Here is an 18994-nt window from a genome sequence, read left to right as displayed (position 1 = left end):
GCGGAAATTTGTTTATCCAGTACTTAGCCAATTTTTCTAATTTTGCTTTCGGCAACTCTTGAATATCTTAGTCATGGCGGCTTACCCTGCCGGCTTATCTTTTCTTCATATATCATTAGCCCTTGCTTAAGCCGCCATTATAAACATGCACTGTAATTGTTAACTTGTAATCCCACCAACTAATTTGAGCCGACAAACTATTTCCTTGTAGATTGTCCTTTCACCATGCTGGTGAAAACGATGACCACTTGTAATTGGGTCCCTTCCACAGTCACCGAGAGCACTTTGAAAGATTTCGTCACTGTTGGATAATTACCAGAGAAAAGTGTCATGCCTTATCGTGCTCCTGATCCGGCTGAAGAAATACCTCAACCGAAGGACGGTGAAATTATTGTCTTCACTGATCATATGACCCGGGGCTTCTCGCCGCCCGGCTCAAAATTCTTTAGAGATGTTCTGCAGTTTTTCAAACTCCATCCGCAAGATATCGGACCCAATTCCGTATCAAACATCTGTAACTTCCAAGTTTTATGTGAAGTTTACCTTCAAGAAGAACCTACTGTTGAACTCTTCAGGGAATACTTCTACCTGAACCGCCAGAACGAGTACACCAATGGTCCCATCTTGGAACTTGGCGGGATTTCAATTCAACGCCGACAAGATGCCATCTTCCCTCAAGTAGTCCTACCAAGCCATCCCAAGGACTGGAATCAAACATGGTTCTATTGTAAAGACATCTCACCGTCTGATGAGAATCCGATGCCGGGTTATCGTGCTGATCATCTTGACGCAAAGCACCCACTTCCTGATAAACTCACCCCTGCCGAACGCAAGAAACTTGTCCCCAAAATCAAAAAAGTTCAAGCCTTGTTAGGAAATGGCTTGACCAGAGTTGACTTGATCCGCTACTGGGTCGCATGGAGGATCATACCTTTAAGCCGCCGACCCGGCTTGATGTGTTCATACACAGGAGGAACTGATGATCCTTTACGCCATAGCTCTCTGTGTTTGACTGAACATGCCATCGTTGAAATGGCAACCACACTTTTCAATAGCAAATATGAAGACTGCAGCCTAGTGGGTTTGAATCCTTTTTGCAAGCTTAACCCGGCGCAAGAGGAAAATCTTTTTGACTTCTTTTTTCCTTCAGCGGTTTAAATATTGTATGAATTTCAACATGTCATCCTTCCACAGGCCAAATCTAACTTCTGGAAAGCCAAATATGACCATGAGGCTGCTAAAAAAGCTAGAGCTGCTGCAAGAGCCGCCAAGAAGACCGTCAGAAAGTCTAAGAAGAAACCAAATGCCTCTGATTTACCCAAGATGGATGACACCTCTGAGTCAGAGGTAGCCCTTGACTCCCTTGGCCTGTTTTTAACAACATTATTGACACTGACTATTGCCAGGATGACACGGGGACCAACCAGGCAGGCGAAGAAGAGGTAACTATTATTTCCTCCGACTCAGAACCTTTACCAAGGCAGAAACTTCGGCGGGTAACCCGGAAAGTAAGGTTTTCACACCCCTTGGCTTATTTAGATCCTCATTTTCTTTTGAAACGACAACAACATGAGAGCCGCCGCCAGACTCGGACCGGTGGAGATGACGATTTACCCTCCGGCTTACCGAATACCCCTCGGAAACGCCAAAATGAGGTTCTTTTTTAACCTGGACCCTTGTATTTACAAACGGAGTTACCTTTATTAATCACCCAATTTTGATTCCATCCTTGCAGGAGATTTGTCGTTCCTCCTCTGGTGATTCATCACAGACTCAATTGCCGGCTTTCAAGACCGCCCCGGGTAAAGATAATTATCCTTCTTCTGTACCTTTATATACGCATCCGTATACTGACTTATCCAAATTCTTTTTAGTGGTCAAGCAACGCCCAAGAAAGCAAAGGTGACAAAGCCGGCCGAGGATCCAAAAACTACTGAACCGGAGCAGTCAACCTTTGTGCCAGAACACGCTGAACAACCAGAGGACCCTGCTTTCAACGTTCAACCAGATCTACCTGAGCCGTCTGCGGATGAAACTGCTATTGACCCATCAAGTATTGAGCCGTCAAGCTCAGCTAACCCGCCAGAGAGGCACGATGATGACGTTTTAATCACTGGTACCAGTTTCGTTGAACCGGGGAACCCAACTATTCTGGCAAGACACTCTGCCAAACAAGAAGTTATGGAAAGGCAGAAGGTGAGGTTTGACGTCTCCCACTATGCTCACCTGAGTATTAGCGAAGTGTTATCTGGTTATCTCAGTCAAGTGCACTCCAGCCATGATTCAGAAAATGAGATGGTCAAACAGATGCACCAAAAATATGAGGTACGTTCTCCGGCTTATATAAGTTATATACCCTGCCAGCCTCCAAGTCTTCTGATTATGATAAGATTGAATGATCTGTAGACTTAGAATACTTAGAAGCCTCTGACTTAGACTCCCTCCAAGTCTGGTTTGCAACTAAACCAGATGCTTATAGTATTTCAATTGGCATGTGTAGTCCCCAAGGGTCGGTTTAATCGGTAGGAATGAGCCGGTCCTACTAGTCATTATGCAAAAGACAAAAAATTAACTACATATCTCTCCTGAGTCGGCTAGAACTGTCACAACCGGCTCCTCTTTAATAAGAAACCAAGCAATATGCATTAGCCCCCAAGTGCCAAGTGTTATTGCTTGCAAAACACTTGGGACTTGTTAGAAAGAACCAATTTCTTTGAAAAATTCCGTTTGATAGACATTAGCCCCCAAGTGCCAAGTGTTGTTTGCTTGCAAAGCACTTGGGACTTGTATTTTGTAATCCGCCATGAAATTGAACGAACTTATGTTGTATGTAGGATGCAACCACAGAACTGGAAACTCAATTGTCTGAGGCCAAGACTCGGCTGTCGGCTCAGGAGATTGAGACAAAAAGGCTGAATCTAAATTCCAGTTGAGTGCATCTGAGGCAGAGAAAGTGAAAACCAGCTTTACTGCGGAGAAAGAGGCTTGGGCCAATGAGAAGACTGCCTTGACGCAGCGGGCTGAGAAAGCCGAGGCCGCTCTGGAAGAGGTTACCACTGAACTCACTGGTTTAAAGAACCGTGTGTCTCAGATGGTTTCTGCAATCTTCGGTAAATCGCCTTGTTGTTTACCTAAAGTGAGTATTTGTCATCATAACGTAAGCCGCTTCTTAACCAACTGTGGAAACTTGCAGGTCCCACGAGTAGCAATCTGGGCCGAGACACGTTGGTCAATCTCAAGGCGGTTTACACGCTTATGGAGCAATTATATACTGGAGCTCAGCGGACTCTTGCCACTATCTCCCCAGTGATTCAAGGGCCGACTCTATTAAGTGATGTCTTGAAGAAGTTGTCTATCTTGCCAGCTCGGTTCCAAGAAATCAAGCGATCTTGTGTTAGAGCCGGAGCTGTAACAGCTTTAAGCCGTGCCAAAGCCTGGGTACCGGAATTAGACCCGGCGGATGTAGCCAGTGGATATCCCAGCCTCAAAGAAGATGGAACTCCTTTCGACCAAGAAGACTTTGCTGCTTGTGTCAAGGAAATTCGCCCTCATGCTACAATCGTTGTCGAAGAGACCTACCTTACCAAGTATCAGCCGGGTTATGACACAGATAATCAGAAGATGTTGACTCCTTCATATAAAGTGATGGACTTAATCCCGCCGATTCGTAAGCACACTTTCGCCCATGACATTGATCCATCTGACCTGATTGATGACGAGGCCGAATTTGTCGCCGTACATGGTTTTGACTGGTCCAAACCCAACTTCCAAACGGTGGAGGAGGACGAACCGGCGAGGGATGAGTCGTAACCTTCAAGTCAGCCGGGCCAAGATTCATAAACCGGGGCCGGTTTATCATCTACTGTGTGTGAAACTGAAAAACAATTATCCTTTTGAGCTCCAAATGCCTTGTAATAGGATAGCTTTAAACGTCTTGTTCTGCTATGCCATCGTGCATATTGTGCTGTTTATAATACTTCTTCATCCGTCGTGCGAAGTTATGATATATATGCCTGATGATATTATCAATCTTGAATCTTTTCCTGCCTGTGATATTTGATCACACCTATTGGTTCATAGTGCAGTAATGGTGATAGCCCAAAACTTCAAACACTGATAATTATCAGAGATTGTCGGCTTATGAACAAAGCCGGACCGGGTCAATAAACACCGGATATTATCTTTATTTCATACTGGCGACTTATAGTCAAAACCAGGCCGGGTCAATAAACACCGGTTAAAGTCATATATGACTCAGAAGGCATTATAAGCCTTATTGGTTTTCAACCATATATTACTATGTCACAAAAGGAAAAAATCTCAAAAAGACATGCAAAGCAACAAACAACAGAAAACCCAAGGCTTTCATAGGCCGCCAAGCCAAAATATCTTCTTTAATGAAACTAGCATTAGCCACTGGAAGGTACGCGCTGTCCGTGAGCCGACTCTCACGTTACCCAATCGACATTTTAACCCTAGATAAGTTCAGTTCTTATTTGAAGATAGACTTATCAGGAGTACGTGGGGTCAGAGTAGCATCGTGCATCATAGGCTGATTTATCCAAGTTTCAAGGAAGGCGGTTGTATCAGCCTGAGCTTCTCCTTGCTTTCCGTAAATTGTGCCCTCTCATGACAAACCGGCGTTTTAACCTTAACGAGTTCAGGGTCTTGTTTAAAAGATTGACTGTTAAGAGTTCGGTGGGTCAATCAGGATTACCTGATGGAGAAGCATCTGGCATACAGGCCGGATAACCTGGGGTTTTAGGTGAATACACCTGGCTTCCAAGCCTGGCTTTTATAGCCTATTACAAGGTTATGAACTCTGATAACCCACAAGTATAGGGGATCGCAACAGTTTTCGATAAGTAAGAGTGTCGAACCCAACGAGGAGCTAAAGGTAGAACAAATATTCCCTCAAGTTCTATCGACCACCGATACAACTCTACGCACGCTTGACGTTCGCTTTACCTAGAACAAGTATGAAACTAGAAGTACTTTGTAGGTGTTCTTGGATAGGTTTGCAAGATAATAAAGATTACGCAAATAAAAAGTAGGGGATGTTTAGGTAAAGACACAACTAAGTTAGTTTTAGTAAAGAGCTTTTTGTTACGAGAAAGTTATTTGTCCCTAGGCAATCGATAACTAGACCGGTAATCATTATTGTAATTTTATATGAGGGAGAGGCATAATCTAACATACTTTCTCTACTTGGATCATATGCACTTATGATTGGAACTCTAGCAAGCATCCGCATTTACTAAAGATCATTAAGGTAAAACCCAACCATAGCATTAAAGCATCAAGTCCTCTTTATCCCATACACAACAACCCCCTTACTCGGGTTTGTGTTTCAGTCACTCACGCAACCCACTATAAGTGAATCATGAACGTATTGCAACACCCTACAGCGGGGATCCCTCATGCTTGCGCGACACAGAGAGCACCATAGGACAGCACCAATAATAAAACATGCAACTCAAACCAATCTTGATCATCAAATAGCCCATAGGACAAAATTGATCTACTCAAACATCATAGGATAGCCATACATCATTGGGAAATAATATATAGCGTTGAGCACCATGTTTAATTAGAGATTACAACGGGTAAGAGAGAGGTTACACCGCTGCATAGAGGGGGGGAAGAGTTGGTGATGATGGCGGTGAAGTTGTTGGTGAAGATTGCGGTGATGATGATGGCCACGGCAGCGTTTCAGCGCCACCGAAAGAGAAGGGGAGAGGGGTCCCCTTCTTCTTCTTCTTCCTTGACCTCCTCCCTAGATGGGAGAAGGGTTTCCCCTCTGGTCCTTGGCCTCCATGGCGTGGGAGGGGCGAGAGCCCCTCCGAGATTGGATCTGTCTCTCTGTCTCTCTCTGTTTCTGCGTTCTCAGATTCTATCCTTTCACCATTTCTTATATTCATGGAGATCCGTAACTCCGATCGGGCTGAAATTTTAACACGATATCTATCCAGATATTAGCTTTCTTGCGGCGAAATAAGGGCATCAACCGCCTTACGGGGTGGCCACGAGGGTCAGGGGCGCGCCCCCTGCCTCGTGCCTCCCTCGGGCACCATCTCGCGTGGATTTTTCTTCCCAAAAATCATATATATTCCAAAAAAAATCTCCATCAGTTTTTATCCCGTTTGGACTCCGTTTGATACGGATATTCTGCGAAACAAAAAACATGCAACAAACAGGAACTGGCACTCGGCACTGGATCAATATGTTAGTCCTAAAAATAGTATAAAAAGTTGCCAAAAGTATATGAAAGTTGTAGAATATTGGCATGGAACAATCAAAAATTATAGATACGACGGAGACATTGAAGGAAATATGCCCTAGAGGCAATAATAAAGTTATTATTTATTTCCTTATATCATGATAAATGTTTATTATTCATGCTAGAATTGTATTAACCGGAAACATAATACATGTGTGAATACATAGACAAACATAGTGTCACTAGTATGCCTCTACTTGACTAGCTCGTTGATCGAAGATGGTTATGTTTCCTAACCATAGACATGAGTTGTCATTTGATTAACGGGATCACATAATTAGGAGAATGATGTGATTGACTTGACCCATTTCGTTAGCTTAGCACTTGATCGTTTAGTTTGTTGTTATTGCTTTCTTCATGACTTATACATGTTCCTATGACTATGAGATTATGCAACTCCCGTTTACCGGAGGAACACTTTGTGTGCTACCAAACGTCACAACGTAACTGGGTGATTATAAAGGTGCTCTACAGGTGTCTCCGAAGGTACTTGTTGGGTTGGCGTATTTCGAGATTAGGATTTGTCACTCCGATTGTCAGAGAGGTATCTCTGGGCCCTCTCGGTAATGCACATCACATAAGCATTGCAACTAATAAGTTAGTTACGGGATGATGTATTACGGAACGAGTAAAGAGACTTGCCGGTAACAAGATTGAACTAGGTATTGAGATACCGATGATCAAATCTCGGGCAAGTAACATACCGATGACAAAGGGAACAACGTATGTTGTTATGTGGATCTTCGTAGAATATGTAGGAGCCAATATGAGCATCCAGGTTCCTCTATTGGTTATTGACCGGAGACGTGTCTCGGTCATGTCTACATTGTTCTCGAACCCGTAGGGTCCGCACGCTTAACGTTACGATGACAGTTTCATTATGAGTTTATATATTTTGATGTACCGAAGGTTGTCCGGAGTCCCGGATGTGATCACGGACATAACGAGGAGTCTCGAAATAGTCGAGACATAAAGATTGATATATTGGATGACTATATTCGGACACAGGAATGGTTCCGGGAGTTATCGGATATAAAACGGAGTACCGGGGGTTACCGGAACCCCCCCGGGGGTTAATGGGCCTCATGGGCCCAAAGTGGAGCAGAGGAGGGGCGGCCAGGGCAGGCTGCACACCCCCTCCCCCTCTAGTCCAAATTGGATAAGGAGGGAGGGGTGGCGCCCCCCCTTTCCTTTCTCTCCTCTCTTCCTTCCTTCCCCCCTCTCCTAGTTGGACAAGGAAAGGAGGGAGTCCTACTCCCGATAGGAGTAGGACTCCTCCCTGGCACGCCTCCTCCTGGCCGGCCGCCCCTCCCCCTTGCTCCTTTATATACGGGGGCAGGGGGAACCTCTAGACACAACAATTGATCCTTGAGATCTATTAGCCGTGTGCGGTGCCCTCCTCCACCATAATCCTCGATAATATTGTAGCGGTGCTTAGGCAAAGCCCTTCGACGGTAGAACATCAAGATCGTCACCATGTCGTCGTGCTGACGGAACTCTTCCTCGACATTCTGCTAGATCGGAGTCTGGGGATCGTCATCGAGCTGAACGTGTGCTAGAACTCGGAGGTGCCGTAGTTTCGATGCTTGATCGGTCGGGCCGTGAAGACGTACAACTACATCAAGCGCGTTGTGCTAACGCTTCCGCTTCCGGTCTACGAGGGTATGTAGACAACACTCTCCCCTCTCATTGCTATGCATCACCATGATCTTGCGTGTGCGTAGGAAAATTTTGAAATTACTACGTTCCCCAACAGTAGTATCAGAGCCTAGATTTTATGCGTTGATGTTGTGCACGAGTAGAACACAAGTGAGTTGTGGGCGATATAAGTCATACTGCTTACCAGCATGTCATACTTTGGTTCGGCGGTATTGTTGGATGAAGCGGCATGGACCGACATTACGCGTACGCTTACGCGAGACTGGTTCTACCGACGTGCTTTGCACACAGGTGGCTGGCGGGTGTCAGTTTCTCCAACTTTAGTTGAACCAAGTGTGGCTACGCCCGGTCCTTGCGAAGGTTAAAATAGCACCAACTTGACAAACTATCATTGTGGTTTTGATGCGTAGGTAAGAACGGTTCTTGCTAAGCCCGTAGCAGCCACGTAAAACTTGCAACAACAAAGTAGAGGACGTCTAACTTTTTTTTGCAGAGCATGTTCTGATGTGATATGGTCAATACATGATGCTAAATTTTATTGTATGAGATGATCATGTTTTGTAACCGAGTTATCGGCAACTGGCAGGAGCCATATGGTTGTCGCTTTATTGTATGCAATGCAATTGCGCTGTAATGCTTTACTTTATCACTAAGCGGTAGCGATAGTCGTGGAAGCATAAGATTGGCGAGACGACAACGATGCTACGATGGTGATCAAGGTGTCGCGCCGGTGACGATGGTGATCATGACGGTGCTTCGAAGATGGAGATCACAAGCACAAGATGATGATGGCCATATCATATCACTTATATTGATTGCATGTGATGTTTATCTTTTATGCATCTTATCTTGCTTTGATTGACGGTAGCATTATAAGATGATCCCTCACTAAATTATCAAAGTATAAGTGTTCTCCCTGAGTATGCACCGTTGCGAAAGTTCTTCGTGCTGAGACACCACGTGATGATCGGGTGTGATAGGCTCTACGTTCAAATACAACGGGTGCAAAACAGTTGCACACGCGGAATACTCAGGTTTAACTTGACGAGCCTAGCATATAACAGATATGGCCTCGGAACACGGAGACCGAAAGGTCGAGCGTGAATCATATAGTAGATATGATCAACATATTGATGTTCACCATTGATACTACTCCATCTCACGTGATGATCGGACATGGTTTAGTTGATTTGGATCACGTGATCACTTAGAGGATTAGAGGGATATCTTTCTAAGTGGGAGTTCTTAAGTAATATGATTAATTGAACTTAAATTTATCATGAACTTAGTACCTGATAGTATCTTGCTTGTCTATGTTTGATTGTAGATAGATGGCTCGTGCTGTTGTTCCGTTGAATTTTAATGCGTTCCTTGAGAAAGCAAAGTTGAAAGATGATGGTAGCAATTACACGGACTGGGTCCGTAACTTGAGGATTATCCTCATTGCTGCACAGAAGAATTACGTCCTGGAAGCACCGCTAAGTGCCAAGCCTGCTGCAGGAGCAACACCAGATGTTATGAACGTCTGGCAGAGCAAAGCTGATGACTACTCGATAGTTCAGTGTGCCATGCTTTACGGCTTAGAACCGGGTCTTCAACGATGTTTTGAACGTCATGGAGCATATGAGATGTTCCAGGAGTTGAAGTTAATATTTCAAGCAAATGCCCGGATTGAGAGATATGAAGTCTCCAATAAGTTCTATAGCTGCAAGATGGAGGAGAATAGTTCTGTCAGTGAACATATACTCAAAATGTCTGGGTATCATAATCACTTGACTCAACTGGGGGTTAATCTTCCTGTTGATAGTGTCATTGACAGAGTTCTTCAATCACTGCCACCAAGCTACAAAAGCTTCGTGATGAACTATAATATGCAAGGGATGAATAAGACTATTCCTGAGCTCTTCGCAATGCTAAAAGCCGCGGAGGTAGAAATCAAGAAGGAGCATCAAGTGTTGATGGTCAATAAGACCACCAGTTTCAAGAAAAAGGGCAAAGGGAAGAAGAAAGGGAACTTCAAGAAGAACAGCAAACAAGTTGCTGCTCAGGAGAAGAAACCCAAGTCTGGACCTAAGCCTGAGACTGAGTGCTTCTACTGCAAGCAGACTGGTCACTGGAAGCGGAACTGCCCCAAGTATTTGGCGGATAAGAAGGATGGCAAAGTGAACAAAGGTATATGTGATATACATGTTATTGATGTGTACCTTACTAATGCTCGCAGTAGCACCTGGGTATTTGATACTGGTTCTGTTGCTAACATTTGCAACTCGAAACAGGGGCTACGGATTAAGCGAAGATTGGCTAAGGACGAGGTGACGATGCGCGTGGGAAATGGTTCCAAAGTCGATGTGATCGCGGTCGGCACGCTACCTCTACATCTACCTTCGGGATTAGTATTAGACCTAAATAATTGTTATTTGGTGCCAGCGTTGAGCATGAACATTATATCTGGATCTTGTTTGATGCGAGACGGTTATTCATTTAAATCAGAGAATAATGGTTGTTCTATTTATATGAGTAATATCTTTTATGGTCATGCACCCTTGAAGAGTGGTCTATTTTTGATGAATCTCGATAGTAGTGATACACATATTCATAATGTTGAAATCAAAAGATGCAGAGTTGATAATGATAGTGCAACTTATTTGTGGCACTGCCGTTTAGGTCATATCGGTGTAAAGCGCATGAAGAAACTCCATACTGATGGACTTTTGGAACCACTTGATTATGAATCACTTGGTACTTGCGAACCGTGCCTCATGGGTAAGATGACTAAAACGCCGTTCTCCGGTACTATGGAGAGAGCAACGGATTTGTTGGAAATCATACATACAGATGTATGTGGTCCAATGAATGTTGAGGCTCGTGGCGGATATCGTTATTTTCTCACCTTCACAGATGATTTAAGCAGATATGGGTATATCTACTTAATGAAACATAAGTCTGAAACATTTGAAAAGTTCAAAGAATTTCAGAGTGAAGTTGAAAATCATCGTAACAAGAAAATAAAGTTTCTACGATCTGATCGTGGAGGAGAATATTTGAGTTACGAGTTTGGTCTACATTTGAAACAATGCGGAATAGTTTCGCAACTCACGCCACCCGGAACACCACAGCGTAATGGTGTGTCCGAACGTCGTAATCGTACTTTATTAGATATGGTGCGATCTATGATGTCTCTTACTGATTTACCGTTATCGTTTTGGGGTTATGCTTTAGAGACGGCTGCATTCACGTTAAATAGGACACCATCGAAATCCGTTGAGACGACGCCTTATGAACTGTGGTTTGGCAAGAAACCAAAGTTGTCGTTTCTGAAAGTTTGGGGCTGCGATGCTTATGTGAAAAAGCTTCAACCTGATAAGCTCGAACCCAAATCGGAGAAATGTGTCTTCATAGGATACCCAAAGGAGACTGTTGGGTACACCTTCTATCACAGATCCGAAGGCAAGACTTTTGTTGCTAAATTCGGAGTTTTTCTAGAGAAGGAGTTTCTCTCGAAAGAAGTGAGTGGGAGAAAAGTAGAACTTGATGAGGTAACTGTACCTACTCCCTTATTGGAAAGTAGTACATCACAGAAACCGGTTTCTGTGACACCTACACCAATTAGTGAGGAAGCTAATGATAATGATCATGAAACTTCAGATCAAGTTACTACCGAACCTCGTAGATCAACCAGAGTAAGATCCGCACCAGAGTGGTACGGTAATCCTGTTCTGGAAGTCATGCTACTAGATCATGATGAACCTACGAACTATGAAGAAGCGATGGTGAGCCCAGATTCCGCAAAATGGCTAGAAGCCATGAAATCTGAGATGGGATCCATGTATGAGAACAAAGTGTGGACTTTGGTTGACTTGCCCGTTGATCGGCAAGCAATTGAGAATAAATGGATCTTCAAGAAGAAGACTGACGCTGACGGTAATGTTACTGTCTATAAAGCTCGACTTGTTGCAAAAGGTTTTCGACAAGTTCAAGGGATTGACTACGATGAGACCTTCTCACCCGTAGCGATGCTTAAGTCTGTCCGAATCATGTTAGCAATTGCCGCATTTTATGATTATGAAATTTGGCAAATGGATGTCAAAACTGCATTCCTGAATGGATTTCTGGAAGAAGAGTTGTATATGATGCAACCAGAAGGTTTTGTCGATCCAAAGGGAGCTAACAAAGTGTGCAAGCTCCAGCGATCCATTTATGGACTGGTGCAAGCCTCTCGGAGTTGGAATAAACGCTTTGATAGTGTGATCAAAGCATTTGGTTTTGTACAGACTTTTGGAGAAGCCTGTATTTACAAGAAAGTGAGTGGGAGCTCTGTAGCATTTCTGATATTATATGTGGATGACATATTATTGATTGGAAATGATATAGAATTTCTGGATAGCATAAAGGGATACTTGAATAAGAGTTTTTCAATGAAAGACCTCGGTGAAGCTGCTTACATATTGGGCATTAAGATCTATAGAGATAGATCAAGACGCTTAATTGGACTTTCACAAAGCACATACCTTGACAAGGTTTTGAAGAAGTTCAAAATGGATCAAGCAAAGAAAGGGTTCTTGCCTGTGTTACAAGGTGTGAAGTTGAGTAAGACTCAATGTCCGACCACCGCAGAAGATAGAGAGAAAATGAAAGATGTTCCCTATGCTTCAGCCATAGGCTCTATCATGTATGCAATGCTGTGTACCAGACCTGATGTGTGCCTTGCTATAAGTCTAGCAGGGAGGTACCAAAGTAATCCAGGAGTGGATCACTGGACAGCGGTCAAGAACATCCTGAAATACCTGAAAAGGACTAAGGATATGTTTCTCGTATATGGAGGTGACAAAGAGCTCATCGTAAATGGTTACGTTGATGCAAGCTTTGACACTGATCCGGACGATTCTAAATCGCAAACCGGATACGTGTTTTTACTGAACGGTGGAGCTGTCAGTTGGTGCAGTTCTAAACAAAGCGTCGTGGCGGGATCTACATGTGAAGCAGAGTACATAGCTGCTTCGGAAGCAGCAAATGAAGGAGTCTGGATGAAGGAGTTCATATCCGATCTAGGTGTCATACCTAGTGCATCGGGTCCAATGAAAATCTTTTGTGACAATACTGGTGCAATTGCCTTGGCAAAGGAATCCAGATTTCACAAGAGAACCAAGCACATCAAGAGACGCTTCAATTCCATTCGGGATTTAGTCCAAGTGGGAGACATAGAAATTTGCAAGATACATACGGATCTGAATGTTGCAGACCCGCTGACTAAGCCTCTTCCACGAGCAAAACATGATCAGCACCAAGGCTCCATGGGTGTTAGAATCATTACTGTGTAATCTAGATTATTGACTCTAGTGCAAGTGGGAGACTGAAGGAAATATGCCCTAGAGGCAATAATAAAGTTATTATTTATTTCCTTATATCATGATAAATGTTTATTATTCATGCTAGAATTGTATTAACCGGAAACATAATACATGTGTGAATACATAGACAAACATAGTGTCACTAGTATGCCTCTACTTGACTAGCTCGTTGATCAAAGATGGTTATGTTTCCTAACCATAGACATGAGTTGTCATTTGATTAACGGGATCACATCATTAGGAGAATGATGTGATTGACTTGACCCATTTCGTTAGCTTAGCACTTGATCGTTTAGTTTGTTGCTATTGCTTTCTTCATGACTTATACATGTTCCTATGACTATGAGATTATGCAACTCCCGTTTACCGGAGGAACACTTTGTGTGCTACCAAACGTCACAACGTAACTGGGTGATTATAAAGGTGCTCTACAGGTGTCTCCGAAGGTACTTGTTGGGTTGGCGTATTTCGAGATTAGGATTTGTCACTCCGATTGTCGGAGAGGTATCTCTGGGCCCTCTCGGTAATGCACATCACATAAGCCTTGCAAGCATTGCAACTAATAAGTTAGTTGCGGGATGATGTATTACGGAACGAGTAAAGAGACTTGCCGGTAACGAGATTGAACTAGGTATTGAGATACCAACGATCAAATGTCGGGCAAGTAACATACCGATGACAAAGGGAACAACGTATGTTGTTATGCGGTCTGACCGATAAAAGATCTTCGTAGAATATGTAGGAGCCAATATGAGCATCCAGGTTCCGCTATTGGTTATTGACCGGAGACGTGTCTCGGTCATGTCTACATTGTTCTCGAACCCGTAGGGTCCGCACGCTTAACATTACGATGACAGTTTCATTATGAGTTTATATATTTTGATGTACCGAAGGTTGTTCGGAGTCCCGGATGTGATCATGGACATAACGAGGAGTCTCGAAATAGTTGAGACATAAAGATTGATATATTGGACGACTATATTCGGACACAGGAATGGTTCCGGGAGTTATCGGATATAAAACGGAGTACCGGGGGTTACCGGACCCCCCTCGGGGGTTAATGGGCCTCATGGGCCCAAAGTGGAGCAGAGGAGGGGTGGCCAGGGCAGGCTGCGCGCCCCCTCCCCCTCTAGTCCGAATTGGACAAGGAGGGAGGGGCGGCGCCCCCCCTTTCCTTTCTCTCCTCTATCCCTTCCTTCCGCCTCTCCTAGTTGGACAAGGAAAGGAGGGAGTCCTACTCCCGGTAGGAGTAGGACTCCTCCCTGGCGCGCCTCCTCCTGGCCGGCCGCCCCTCCCCCTTGCTCCTTTATATACGGGGGCAGGGGGGCACCTCTAGACACAACAATTGATCCTTGAGATCTATTAGCCGTGTGCGGTGCCCTCCTCCACCATAATCCTCGATAATATTGTAGCGGTGCTTAGGCGAAGCCCTGCGACGGTAGAACATCAAGATCGTCACCATGCCATCGTGCTGACGGAACTCTTCCCCGACATTCTGCTAGATCAGAGTCCGGGGATCGTCATCAAGCTGAACGTGTGCTGGAACTCGGAGGTGCCGTAGTTTCGGTGCTTATTCGGTCGGGCCGTGAAGACGTACGACTACATCAACCACATTGTGCTAACGCTTCCGCTTCCGGTCTACGAGGGTACGTAGACAACACTCTCCCCTCTCGTTGCTATGAATCACCATGATCTTGCGTGTGCGTAGGAAAATTTTGAAATTACTACGTTCCCCAACAGACGTATCAAACTCTTTGTTCTTTATAACAAAAGAGCCCCAAGCAATGTTTTGAGCTGTGCTCAATAGGTACCTATGTTTTAGTTGTGCTTTTGCAACAGACTCTCTTTGGTCCCTTTAACCTTCTGGGTAGTAATGCTATGTTCTCTTTGGTGAATACGCCTATGTTTGAACAGGAAGCCCCCAAGTTTTTTTATGTGTGGCCTATAGGCCGGATCAAAGGGTAATAATAACTTTGCTGTATAAAGTAGAAGCCCCCATGTGACCAAAGAACTCATTATTCAAAGAGAAACAACGAAAGAGGCCCTGTTTTAACAAGGATGCCGGCTTTATTATATTAATCATAATATATACATTGTCAAAATATGTACATTGGAAGAGCCAGTGGCTTAAGTGTATTAAGGCCAAAGATAAGCTATGTTCCACGGCCGGCGGGTCTCCTCCTCCGACGTGCGTGAGTCCTTGTGGTCTCGAACATCGATAAGGTAATATGACCCGTTGTTCAGATTCTTGCTGACCACAAAAGGTCCTTCCCAAGGTGGGGATAACTTGTGCATATCCGTCTGATCCTAGATAAGCCAGAGAACCAGGTCGCCTTCTTGAAAAGTTCTGGTTTTAGCCCGACGGTTGTGATAATGGCGCAGATCTTGCTGGTAAATCGCCGAACGAGACGCCGCAATGTCACGCTCCTCATCCAACAGGTCAAGTGCTTCTTGACGTGCTCTTTCATTGTCAGCTTCAACATAAGCCGCCACATGAGGTGAGTCATGACGGATGTCACTAGGGAGAACTGCCTCTGCTCCGTAAACCATGAAGAAAGGTGTATATCCCATTATCCCGTAGACCTGTTTGGGGTGGTATTGATGCTCCATAACACGGAAGGTAGCTCTTCTACCCAACAACCCTGCGTCCTCTGCAGGGGAACCATAAGCCGGGGTTTGATGCCTTTCAAGATCTCTTGATTTGCCCTCTCAGCTTGACCATTGGATTGGGGGTGAGCTACTGACGATACATCAAGCCGGATATGCTCACGTTGATAGAATTCTTCCATAGCACCTTTAGAGAGATTAGTGCCATTGTCTGTTATAATGCTGTGTGGAAAGCCAAAACGGAAGATCACCTTCTTCATGAATTGAACCGCCGTTCCTGCATCACACTTGTTGACCGGCTCTGCCTCTATCCACTTAGTGAACTTATCAACTGCCACCAAAAGGTGGGTGTTCTTGTCCTTGGATCTTTTGAAAGGTCCAACCATATCAAGCCCCCAGACTAAAAACGACCAAGTAATTGGAATCATCCTCAATTCTTGAGCCGACACATGGGCTCGTCGTGCAAATTTCTGACATCCATCACACTTGCTAACGAGGTCCTATGCATCAGCATGGGTTGTTAACCAATAAAACCCATGACGAAAAGCTTTAGCCACAATGGACTTTGAACCGGCATGATGACCACAATCTCCTTCATGAATCTCTCGTAAGATCTCACAACCCTCTTCCGGAGAGACACAACATTGAAACGCCCCTGTGACACTGCAATGATGTAACTCTCCATTAACAATTGTCATTGACTTAGACTGTCGGGTTATCTGCCTGGCTAAGGTTTCGTCCTCAGGTAACTCGCCCCGGGTCATATAAGCCAATAAGGTACTGTCCAATCCGGGATTACATGAAGATCCGCCACCAACTGAGCCTCCGAGTCAGGAATAGCCAAATCCTCCTCTGTAGGCAACTTGACGGACGGGTTATGCAAAACGTCAAGAAAAACATTATTAGGCGGCACCGGTTTACGTTGAGAACCCAACCGGCTTAAAGCGTCCGCTGCTTCACTTTTCCTCCGATCCACGTGCTCAACTTGATAACCTTTAAAGTGACCAGCAATAACATCCACCTCTCGCCGATAAGCCGCTATGAGTGGATCTTTAGAATCCCAAGTACCAGAGACTTGCTGAGCCACTAAGTCTGAGTCGCCGAAGCACCTAACCCGGCTTAAGTTCATTTCCTTAGCCATCCGAAGACTATGGAGCAAGGCCTCATACTCAGCTGCATTGTTAGTACAAGGAAACATCAAACAGAGAACATAACAGGATTTATCACCTCGAGGGGAAGCAAGAATAACTCTAGCCCGCGAGCCCTCCAATTGCCTGGACCCATCAAAGTGAATAGTCCAATATGTGTTATCTGGCTTTTCCTCAGGCATCTGCAGTTCTATCCAATCATTGATGAAATCCACCAGCGCCTGAGATTTGATGGCTGTGCGAGGTACATATTTTAACCCGTGAGGTCCAAGCTCAATAGCCCACTTAGCAACCCGTCCAGTTGCCTCCCTGTTTTGGATGATATCTCCCAAAGGAGGAGAGCTAACCGTAGTGATGGGATGACCCAGAAAATAATGTTTAAGCTTTCGGCTAGCCAAGAACACCCCATATACAAACTTCTGCCAGTGCGGATATCTCTACTTGGACTCAATAAGCACCTCACTGATATAATAAACCGGCCTTTGAACCAGATACTCTTTGCATGCTTCCTTCCTTTCCACCACAATAGCTACACTGACAGCCCGGCTATTAGCAGCCACATATAACAACAAAGGCTCTTTATCAATAGGGGCTGCAAGCACGGGCGGCTCAGCCAGCTGCTTCTTCAAATCCTCAAATGTTGTATTAGCAGCATCACTCCAGACGAAGTTATCTGTCTTTTTCATCATCTGATACAGAGGGATAGCCTTCTCTCCCAACCGGCTTATGAACCAGCTCAACGCCGCAATACGACCCGCCAGGCATTGCACATCATTGATACACGCCGGCTTAGCCAGCGAAGTGATGGCTTTAATATTTTCCAGGTTAGCTTCAATACCTTTGTTAGACACTAAAAGCCCCAAGAGCTTGCCTGCCGGTACACCAAAGACACACTTGGCCGGGTTAAGCATCATCTTGTAAACCCGGAGATTTTCAAAGGTTTCCTTCAAATCATCTATCAATGTCTCTCTCTCTCTCTCTAGATTTCACCACAATATCATCCACATAAGCATGAATATTATGCCCAATTTGGTTATGAAGGCAATTTTGCACACATCTCTGATAAGTCGCCTGGGCCTCTTGAGCCCAAAAGGCATAGACACATAGCAGAGGGCTCTAGAGGGAGTTATGAAAGTTGTCTTCTCCTGGTCCTTAACTGCCATCTTGATCTGATGATAACCAGAATAAGCATCCAAAAAACTCAAACGCTCACAACCTGTCGTAGCATCAATAATCTGATCAATACGAGGGAGAGCAAAAGGATCAGCCGGACAAGCCTTGTTTAAATCCGTGTAGTCCACACACATATGCCAAGTGCCATTCTTCTTAAGTACCAGCACCGGGTTAGCCAACCACTCAGGATGGAAAAGTTCAATGATAAACCCAGCTGCCAAGAGCCGGGCTACTTCTTCTCCGATGGCCTTCCACCTCTCCTCATTAAAACGGCGAAGGAACTGCTTGACCGGCTTAAACTTTGGATCAATATTAAGAGTGTGCTCAGCGAGTTCTCTCGGTACACCTGGCATGTCTGAAGGCTTCCATGCGAAGATGTCCCGGTTCTCACGGATGAACTCGATGAGCACGCTTTCCTATTTTGGATCCAGATTAGCATTGATGCTGAACTACTTGGATGAGTCGCCAGGAACAAAATCAACCATCTTGGTATCGTATGCTGACTTAAACTTGAGAACCAGATCATGCTCTGTGGTTGGCTTTTTCAAAGACGTCATATCTGTCGGGTCAACATTGTCTTTGTAAAATTTTAACTCCTTCGTTGCACAAACCGACTCAGCATAAGCCGCATCTCCTTCTTCACATTCCAGGGCTATCCTACGGCTCCCATGCACCGTGATGGTTCCCTTGTGACCCGGCATCTTGAGCTGCAGATACACATAACAAGGCCATGCCATGAATTTAGCATAAGCCGGCCGTCCAAACAGAGCGTGATAGGG

Source organism: Triticum aestivum, chromosome 1A (genome assembly GCF_018294505.1).
Source record: "Triticum aestivum cultivar Chinese Spring chromosome 1A, IWGSC CS RefSeq v2.1, whole genome shotgun sequence".
NCBI classification, from domain to species: Eukaryota; Viridiplantae; Streptophyta; class Magnoliopsida; order Poales; family Poaceae; genus Triticum; species Triticum aestivum.
This window is presented reverse-complemented; position numbering follows the sequence as displayed.